We start from the raw sequence: 10,503 nt of genomic DNA, 5'->3' as shown, positions 1-10,503 counted from the left end.
AATTCTATCAATATTATTTAATAGTGTAATAATACTAATAATACTAATAATAATAACCATCATCATCATCATCATCATCATCATCATCATTTTTGTTTATATTTTCCTCCTTTTATTTATTAAGTTTATGCTATTTACTTGTTTTTTAATGGTGAATTCATATATATATATTTGAATGTATGTATATGTATATGTATATATGTAGAAATGTGTCTATATAAATGTAGGTATGGGTATATGTGTATTTATATATTAGTATTTATATAGTTAATTAAGAGTATTTTGGGAATACTATGTGCATATATGTCTGTATATATGAGTATGCACAAATGGTTTTATACTGTATGAGTGTATGTGTATGTGAACTTTAACTCTTCCTTTCTATTACATTGAATTCTTTTGTTTTAATTATTCCTTATTGCTGAGACTGTTATATGTTGTGTTTGTTTTCAATTGAAAAAACAACGGAGGAACGGGGAACGGAAATAATTTGTTCATACAAATGATGAATAACAAGGAAATGTTTATCAAAAAACATGTGATGCAGCACTGGAGGTGTTGAGGGCATATTGTTTTACTTTTGATAATGCCAGGCTAAGAGTGTCTCACTCCTCCCAGTCTTTGTGCTGATCCACATGTCTGGCACCAATGAATGCACAAAGATCTAAATAATATTGATATGTATTTCACAAAAGCTTAAATCTTCAAAAAGTTTCATTTTTTGGATATAGTGTGAGAACTACATGCATGCCTGAAAGGAGGCACCACCCCTTTTGAATGTTCCCCCTGCTCCTGCCACCTCTTTGTGGGAATTCACACAACAGTTAAAAGGAGGTGGCAGCACAGTGATGGAGGGAGGAGGAGCCTTCCCGCACTGAAGAGCATAGTCCATAGCTTGGAATCAGTTTATGCTGCTGATTCAGCACAGAACAATGTCTTACAATTAACAAATCCAATACAAATCCTTCCTGCTGGACATATTTACAGAATGGCTGAGAAGCATAACTGGATAACTGTCTGAGTCATAATAACAAAGAAAGCTCTAAAAATCACATTACAGACAGCACTGAGATTTCATTGTTCTCTCTTGATCTTTCTTTGTTTCTATCATCAACAGCCAGTCCCTTCTGAGAAGTCCAACATTCAGAGTACAGCAGCTTTGCTGGTTCCCAGCTCTCCTGTCAGCTGCTGCCAGCTGTCTGATCCAGGTCTTTAGTTGTTGAGTTGCTTAGTGCTAGTCACCACGTTTCGAAAGAATGCAGCAGTGTGCTGTCAAGCCTGGCTGACAACAGTACACTCTGAGCTGCTGATGAAAACACTTCTGCTCTGCAGCTGAGAAACACAGAGAATCACAGAGCCACACATGCAGCTTTCACCATGTTGGAGTACACATAAGATATATGACTTTATAGAACAAGTACCATATATCAAATCTATCTGAATATGTTTCTTAAAACAAAACCATGGACCATGTCTGAAATCATTTACTATTCAGTATTGTTTGTTTACGATTCCCTAGAATTCTCTTCTCTGCTGCCTGTGTTTTTCATTCTGTTACCCGTGGCCTGGGCATGTGTCACGCAGAAAAGTGACACCTGAGTGTTGTGGGAATTTGCAGGGGTTGTGAAATTAAAAAAAATGTATCCACTGATTTACAGACGTCTCTTTCACTATGTAATTCTATGGGCAATTTTTTTTTGGGCCAGTGTGCATCATGTAGAAGCTAGACAGATGTAGAAGTTGTAATTACATGATTTGGCCACTGTGTCAGAGTGGCTTCTAAGCCTGCACTCTTCCTGGTTTGCCTTTCCTGTTGAGACTGAGTGAGACCAGAAAAAAGCAAATGTAAATATAAGAAAACAATACTAAACACAAACAAACCTGGAACAATAGGATGTTGTACTGGCAAACGGACAAATGACAAATATAGATAGAAATACAAAGCGGAGAAATAGTGTTGTCTCAACCAATGTGTCACACAAGGTTGTGGGCAATTACAGGCTAAATGCATGCAGAACGATGAAGTGGTTCCACATGCTGACTACTGATTTGGGTTCCTGACTGGCAGTGTCTAGACTGGACTGAACATGAAACACAATCAGTAACTATCAGTATTGATTCTTCCACTGTTGCCTGTCAATACCAAACACATATAATTGTTGTTTGTTCTACCTGCCACCTTTTAAATGAAGTATATCAAAAAATGTCCTGTACATGAAGTATAACCTTGTGTCTAGACAGCAGGAAACCAACAACACTGAGACAGTCATCAAACCATTCTCAAGAAAGGAAATAATACTCCAGGGCCATGCTGACAGCTACAGTACCAGGTCACAGAATGAAAATGTCTCTACTCTGTTCTGGTCCGTTACATCTCTTCTTCTCCATGGGAACTCAGTTTCTCAGTAATCAAACATCTGAAATAACAGACCCTGCTATGACAAGTATGCCCCATTATGGGAAATGCTAAGTGGACTTCTCAGGAATGGGGGCTGCTCGTAGTATCTTGTTGATATGCTGCTGAGACTGTTTGCAAATATTTCAACATTGTTAAGTCACTGTAGCCAGGGGCAGTGTGTGAATAATGGTCATAAACATCAAGAATTATGAGTTCTTTTGTACTACATGAGTGTTGTAGTCACACCCACTTTTGGGTGAGATATTATCATGGACAGGGGTTGAAAATGATTACAATATATTCCTTAATTAAATGTGCTTTTAACTAAAATCAGAAAACTGTAGCATCTATCTATCTATCTATCTATCTATCTATCTATCTATCCATCCATCCATCCATCCATCCATCCATCCATCTATCTACAGTTGCAAGAAAAAGTATGTGAACCCTTTGGGATTACTTGGATTTCTGCATAAATTGGGCATAAAATGTGTTTTAATCTTCATCTAAGTCAAAACAATAGACAAACACAGTCTGCTTAAACTAATACTGCACAGAAAATTGTATGTTTTAATTTTTTATTGAACACAACATGTAAATATTCACAGTGCAGGGTGGAAAAAGTATGTGAACCTTTGGATTTAATAACTGGTTGACCCTCCTTTGGCAGCAATAACCTCAACCAAACGTTTCCTGTAGTTGCAGATCAGACCTGCACAACGGTCAGGAGGAATTTTGGACCATTCCTCTTTACAAAACTGTTTCAGTTCAGCAATATTCTTGGGATATCTGGTGTGAATTGCTCTCTTGAGGTCATGCCACAGCATCTCAATCGGGTTGAGGTAAGGACTCTGACTGGGCCACTCCAGAAGGCGGATTTTCTTCTGTTTAAGCCATTCTGTTGTTGATTTACTTTTATGCTTTGGGTCGTTGTCCTGTTGCATCACCCATCCTCTGTTTAGCTTCAGTTGGTGGACAGATGGTCTTAAGTTTTCCTGCAAAATGTTTTGATACAATTGGGAATTCATTTTTCCATCGATGACAGCAATCCGTCCAGGCCCTGAGGCAGCAAAGCAGCCCCAAACCATGATGCCCCCTCCACCATATTTCACAGTTGGGATGAGGTTTTGATGTTGGTGTGCTGTGCCTTTTTTTCTCCACACATAGTGTTGTGTGTTCCTTCCAAACAACTCAATTTTGGATTCATCTGTCCACAGAATATTTGGCCAGTAGTTCTGTGGAACATCCAGGTGCTCTTTTGCAAACTTCAAACGTGCAGCAATGTTCTTTGACAGCAGTGGCTTCCTCCGTGGTGTCCTCCCATGAACTCCATTCTTGTTTAATGTTTTCCTTATTGTAGATTCGTCAACAAAAATGTTAGCATGTGCCAGAGATCTTTGTAAGTCTTTAGCTGACACTCTAGGATTCTTTTTCACCTCATTGAGCATTCTGCGCTGTGCTCTTGCGGTCATCTTTACAGGACGACCACGCCTAGGGAGAGGAGCAACAGTGCTGAACTTTCTCCATTTTTAGACAATCTGTCTTACCGTAGACACATGAACATCAAGGTTTTTAGAAATACTTTTGTAACCCTTTCCAGCTTCATGTAAGTCAACAATTCTTGTTCGTAGGTCTTCTGAGAGCTCTTTTGTGCGAGGCATGGTTCACATCAGGCAATGCTTCTTGAGAACAGCTAACCCAAAACTGGTGTGTGTTTTTATAGGGCAGGGCAGCTTTAACCAACACCTGCAATCTCATCACATTGATTGGACTCAAGGTTGGCTGACTCCTGGCTCCAATTACCTCTTGGAGAAGTCATTAGAGTAGGGGTTCACATACTTTTTCCACCCTGCACTGTGAATGTTTACATGTTGTGTTCAATAAAAAAATTAAAACATATAATTTTTTGTGCAGTATTAGTTTAAGCAGACTGTGTTTGTCTATTGTTGTGACTTAGATGAAGATCAGAACACATTTTATTCCAAATTTATGCAGAAATCCAAGTAATCCCAAAGGGTTCACATACTTTTTCTTGCAACTGTATCTATCTATCTATCTATCTATCTATCTATCTATCTATCTATCTATCTATCTATCTATCTATCTATCTATCTATCTATCTATCTATCTATCTATCTATCTATCTATCTATCTATCTATCTATCTATCTATCTATCTATCTATCTATCTATTTCATTCTTGCCCCACCCGGTCGAGCGCTATATGAATAAATATTGATCGATTGATTGATTGATTAGTTTTGTATGTTTTGAAGACTTCATTTGCAAATGTCTATTATTATTAATTTTCTTTTGTGTATTTCAGGTAATATAATCAAACTGCAGTTGGGTTGTTTTGGTCAAGTAAAAATTACTTACAAAATACATCAAACTTGTAAAATTAAACTTTATTGAAAAAATGTTTTTTTCAGTTTTATTTTTTTTTTCATATTTAAAGTTTGTTTTTTGCCAAAAGCAGACGATTCCACATTTCATGTTTTGTTATTTAATGGATATAAGGTTTCATTCTTTAACATAAAAGTGCTGAAAATTGGAACAAAAACAGTCCATATATGGGCAATATTACACTATTTATAAGATCATATCTTGGAAAATCCAGGCCATGTTTTAACCTGCTGAACCTCCACTGGTGTTTCATTTTTTCTGGTGTTTCATGTGAACTTGTAATGAATTTACAATAATGCCCAGAGTGTTTTATGACTCAACAGTCATTACTTACAGTCAGAATGTATAATGGTCTTTTTGTTCATCATCCTGTTCCTCTGAAGTCTTTGTCACTTTCATGTACGTAGATGATAAGCAGCTACTGTATATGACACATGACAAAAAGTGTCAAGTCCAGTCAAGTGCAAGCAAACTCTGTGATTCTATCATCAGAAAGGTTTACATAAAGTGGGGTATGCATGAGGGTGTAGTTTGATTGACAAACGTCTCAGCCTCTCAGTCAGCTTGGAGCATTGAAGCAGCTGAATATGTCAGTAAATTGAAACACAGGCTTCAGAGTGTCACATCACAACCAAGTCAATCCCCATAGACTCCACTTACTAAAATGCCCAACTTTAAAGGAGAAATAAACATGTTTATAGCCTGGTACAAACAAACTAATTTCCCTGTTTTGTTTGTTTGTTTGTTTTTATTAAGGTTATTTAATTGAGGCTTAAAGTTATACATAATTATTGGGCATGGTGACAGGTGGGTGTCATCACAGGTAGGCAACAACATTCGTTAGGTAACCTGACCATGGTGTTGAGTAAAGGCATAGCCGTAGCTGTAGCGTTTAAACTGTGTTTTCACTTCATTTAAGTTAATTGTAACATTTTGGTAAACTAAAAAAGTATTTTCTGTGTTTGGTTGCAGTAAAATACCCTGCAAGTAATCATATGCTCAGTTTTTTCTGGTTATGACATTTTACTTGAATGGTTAAGCCTGTTTTTCTTTGGCTAGCAGCTAGCACTAAGGTCAGGTCCACTCTCTTGTCCAAATATGGTCACTTCTGTCTCCAAAAGTCAGAGATACTATAGTCAAAATCTATTCTTTTTTTCAGTAAGCACAAACATTTTTTCCACCTTTTTCTGAAAAGGACAAAATTCATTTGTATTATTTAAGTAGGTTACATGGATCTTTGGTCTCCTGAGAATTCTTTTCTGATTATTTGTATAGGTGACTTTGTTGGTGATGTTGAGAGGATGAAAAAAACTTAAAAAACAGTTCCTGACTGCTGTAGTGACATTTTCTCCAGAGAAGTCATACAGAGGCTTATCCAAGATGAGACCAACATGTAAAATTGACAACACATTTAAAAAGTGAAGTCCAAGTCCAACAGAGCCTTTACATCAGTTGCATCAACCTTACAATACTGCATTACTTCCATCTTTAAACACAAGAGAGGCCAGGGGGAGTATGATTATTCATAGTTAAGGCACATCTTTTACTGCTATATGACTAGAAGCAGTTCTTTATAGATGGTAGTATGTTGCAGTGTTTGAGCCTTCACAGTGAGCAGCTGGACTGAGATTTCTGCTGTACTCTGCAGTCCTAGAGGAGCTAGAGATAACAAACACAGGCCTTTATTAAGACTTGAGCAACATTCTTGTCCTCCCTGATGAGTGGGCTGTGACAGACAGATAGTGGGAGTTCTAATTTGGACCGCTTGATTAGACAGAGTGAATAAAGACTAGATTATTAAAGCTTTAACTAAAAGATGCTATTCACTTTGCTCTCATATTTTCTATATTTTTCTTCAACTATACGAGACAGATTTTTAGTGAGGCTACAAAAAGGAAAAGAAGGTAATTGGTCCACTTGATGGACCAGCTAAGTGGGGGCCAGACAGATTGAGTTACTACCAAACAGTTACTATCATACTCTTCATTCTTCACACTTTTATTAATATGAAACATAGCCGTGTCTGGGAACAATCTCCTTTTTTTGTTAGAAGGTGTTCGTGCCGGGAGGAAGCATGAACCCTTAATCAATTTGATCAATGATTCAGTCTCATGACTGTACGTTCTTGTCCTGACAGAGACCCCTGTTTACTGCAGTTCAAAATAAACCACACTTTTTTATGATATACACCTATCAGCCAAAACATTAAAACCACTGACAGGCAAAGTGCATAACATTGATTATCTCATTATAATGGCAAGGGGTGGGACCTATTAGGCAGCATGTGAACAATCAGTTCTTGAAGTTGATGTGATGGAAGAAGAAAAAATGGACAAGTGTAAGAATCTGAGTGATTTTGACAAAGACCAAATTGTGATGACTAGATGACTGGGTCAGAGCATCTTCAAAATGGCAGGTTTTGTTGGGTCTTCTCAGTATTTAGTGGTCAGTACCTACCAAAAGTGTTTCAAGGATGGACAACTGGTGAACCTGTGACAGGGTTATTATAGGGACAAAACTCTTTCAGCAGGATAATGCACTCTGCCAAAGTTGTGTAGAATGGTTTGAGGAACATGACTAAGTGTTCAAGGTGTTGCCTTGGCCAAATTCTTAAGTCTGATCAAGCATATGTGGGATGTGCTAGAAAAACCAGTAGAATCTGTGTAGACGTCTTGATGCCTGATACCAGAGGACACCTTCAGAGGTCATTTGGAGTCCTTGCCTAGATCAGAGCTTTTTTAGTGGCACAAAGGGGACCTACACAATATTAGGTTTAATGTTATGGCTGACCAGTATATGAACGCATTTATTAATAACTAAACATCTTAAGGATAAGGCCTATAAATTATTATTTTTTTAAAATAATAAAGAGATCAGTTCAGAAATACTGGTATGAAGTGTATGAGTCGAGACTAACGTGTTGCAATGGGGAATGCTAAGGGAAATTTCACTTCTCTAATAAAGTTCCTTTTTAATTTAAACACTTTCGACATCAGCCCTTGATCATAAAGATATATTATGACTTGCTGTTGATTAATCGCGTTGCTGCAGGACTCGGGAGGTTCAGTGTTTTGGTAATTGGCTGCAAGTTACTGCTTAGTGCGGTCAATGTCACAGATGAGTCTTCATAATACAGTGGTATTGAATCACTGGAGAAGAGGCTTGGGAATGATTCTTTATGTTGGCTTAACTCCCATATGTCATACTGCTCTCAGCAAGCAGACAGAGACTAGTGTTGACAAACTGTTCATGCATTTAAGTTGAGGATTCAGGCTGTGGTTGGCTTGTAGTAACTTGAGGTTATTTCTATCTTTTTGAAGTGGATAGGTAGAGATTTAGATGTGTTTTAACATTTTTGCACAGAATTACAAATGAATATTCATTTTTTTGTTTCAGTGACATTTAAGGTGTAGTTTGACTTTGACCTGAGGTGGTGAATAATTTCCTTCAACTGGGGAATTCAATTTTGACTTTTAAATGCAAATTCACATGTCATCAGCCATCAGCCAGAAACAGTTCACCTGGGCTGTGGGCTACTCAGTCTATCACTCGCTCTCCCACCACCCACATCCCTTCTTTGTTTTTATTTGTCACTTTTAAGCATACAACATTTTCCCTCATCTATGCATTTCCATACACTATTGATTCTACTGATTTAACATGTAGTTTTGGTTTAGTTATGTAATAAAGTGACTTTAATAAATTACTTTTGGTTTTGGATATTCAAACATGTGTTCTCCTCCTTTGTCTGAACCCTGAGCCAGTTCATGTTTGTTAACAATGTAAACTGTACATTATATAGTATTTTTTATGTTTTGTACCATATATACTAACTCATTTTAGGTTGTCACTGTCACTGCTGTCTTGCTTGTTTCACCTTGCTGTTTTTTGTCTCCTTTTTGTACATTTGTTTTCTACAGGCTAGATCCAGCTTATAGGTGGATGGGCCATGGAACTATTGGTGCTGTCACCACTATGTTCTGTAGTTTATGTTGCGTTTTAGTCCCTGTCTTATTTTGAAAGTTGTTCTCCTTTTGCGTGTGTGTGCGTGTGTGGTTATTTTTACTTCCTGTGTTTTCCCGCCTTAGTTGAGATGAGTGAGATGAGTTTCCTCATGATTTCCGCAATTCGTGACAGAAGGATTGAACCAAAACATGGACCCAGCGGAAAGGAACCCATTCTGGAGCACACGCCTGGCTCTGGGGGGACAATGATGAAAAAAGTTAAAGCAATGACTGACTATATTTTCAGAAACATGCAAATATAAATTTAACATAACTCTAATGACTTATAATACTAGACAACTTTGGTCAGACATGGTTTCTTAGAAGGTCTGTTCAGTCTCCATTTTTGTCAGTGTTTTAAGTCAGGACATCAGCTGTGGCTAGGGAACAGGCTAGTCCTACAGTTGAGACACAGCATTTCAGAAAAGTCTTTTTTGTATACAGTTCCAGTCATAAGTAAGGACACAAAATCCCATTCACTAGAATAAGAAAGTATGTCCAAACCTTTGGCAGGTACTGTAAGTGTGTCTGAACTGTATGCAAAGACAAGACATCTTCAAGTCATTTTTAAATAATTTGCTAAATTCAGGTCCTATAATGTGTGTTGGTGTTCATTTTGGAAATAATTGCTCTGTTAATAACATTTGAAGACTCATAGTAGATTGATGTCTGTCAAGTGGGAGTTGATTGACAGCTGTGATTGACAGTTGGCTCACCTGCTGCTCTCTTTTTCTCTAGATGTTTCCCTCTCTCAGACCTCATGCTGAACTAGTATCTATATTTAGCAATTACTGGACTGCCCAGTAAGGGGACGGACCTTGCCTTTGCCCTTGAAGGCACTTCTGAACTGAGTATATACAGGCCAAACATTGTGGTGCAGTAGTCAGCTCCCTTTGATGTAGCGATATTAGCTGCACATCCCTGTTCTGCTGAATCACTAGAACTTAATAAAATCAAGTACAGTAATTGGGCTGTATGTTGCTGATGATTAGCATACTCAGGTTGAATGACATCATAGGATTTTTACAGTACTCGAGCTGTTGCCAAGGCAACGCATAGTGTCACTGCCGGAATCACTCAAGCTGTGAATATCAGCCATAATAATCACTAATGTTAGCTGAAGATGATGAGGTAAAATAGTTTAGTAGCGAACGTTAGCTACTAACCACCTCCCACCTCCGGCAAGCAGTTATACTGTTGGTGTGGTACAGTTACACTAACAAGACCCTGACAGGATGTTGTCATGCAATGTTTTATTAAGTTTAATGTTACAATATCTGCCCTGTTAATACAATTGATCAAAAAAAGCTAATAATAGCTCAAGTCTGTACTGCTCGGTGTTGGCAGTAAAGCAGCGTTTGCTTGGGTGCGAGATAGCAGGGTTTCCAGGGCGTGAAAGGCAACAACAACCCGTTCTCCTTATTTGGAAGGTCCTGGATCCAAATGGAAATGATGGCACCAAGCACAGACTGCAACTCTGATCTTCAAACCAGTTACAGTAAAACCAACGGGTGACATCACACCTTGCTACACCCATCTTTATATACATAAACATTTCTTCCTTCAGTTTTTTGATCATCTCTATTATCACTTCATGACATAAACTTAATCATTCTATGTCAGAGTTTTATATTATTTATTTGAACATGAAGACTAAATGATAGTAAGATTTAACAATCACAAATAGAGCAACGCA

Source organism: Scomber scombrus, chromosome 20 (assembly GCF_963691925.1).
Source record: "Scomber scombrus chromosome 20, fScoSco1.1, whole genome shotgun sequence".
In the NCBI taxonomy this organism is placed as follows: Eukaryota; Metazoa; Chordata; class Actinopteri; order Scombriformes; family Scombridae; genus Scomber; species Scomber scombrus.
This window is presented reverse-complemented; position numbering follows the sequence as displayed.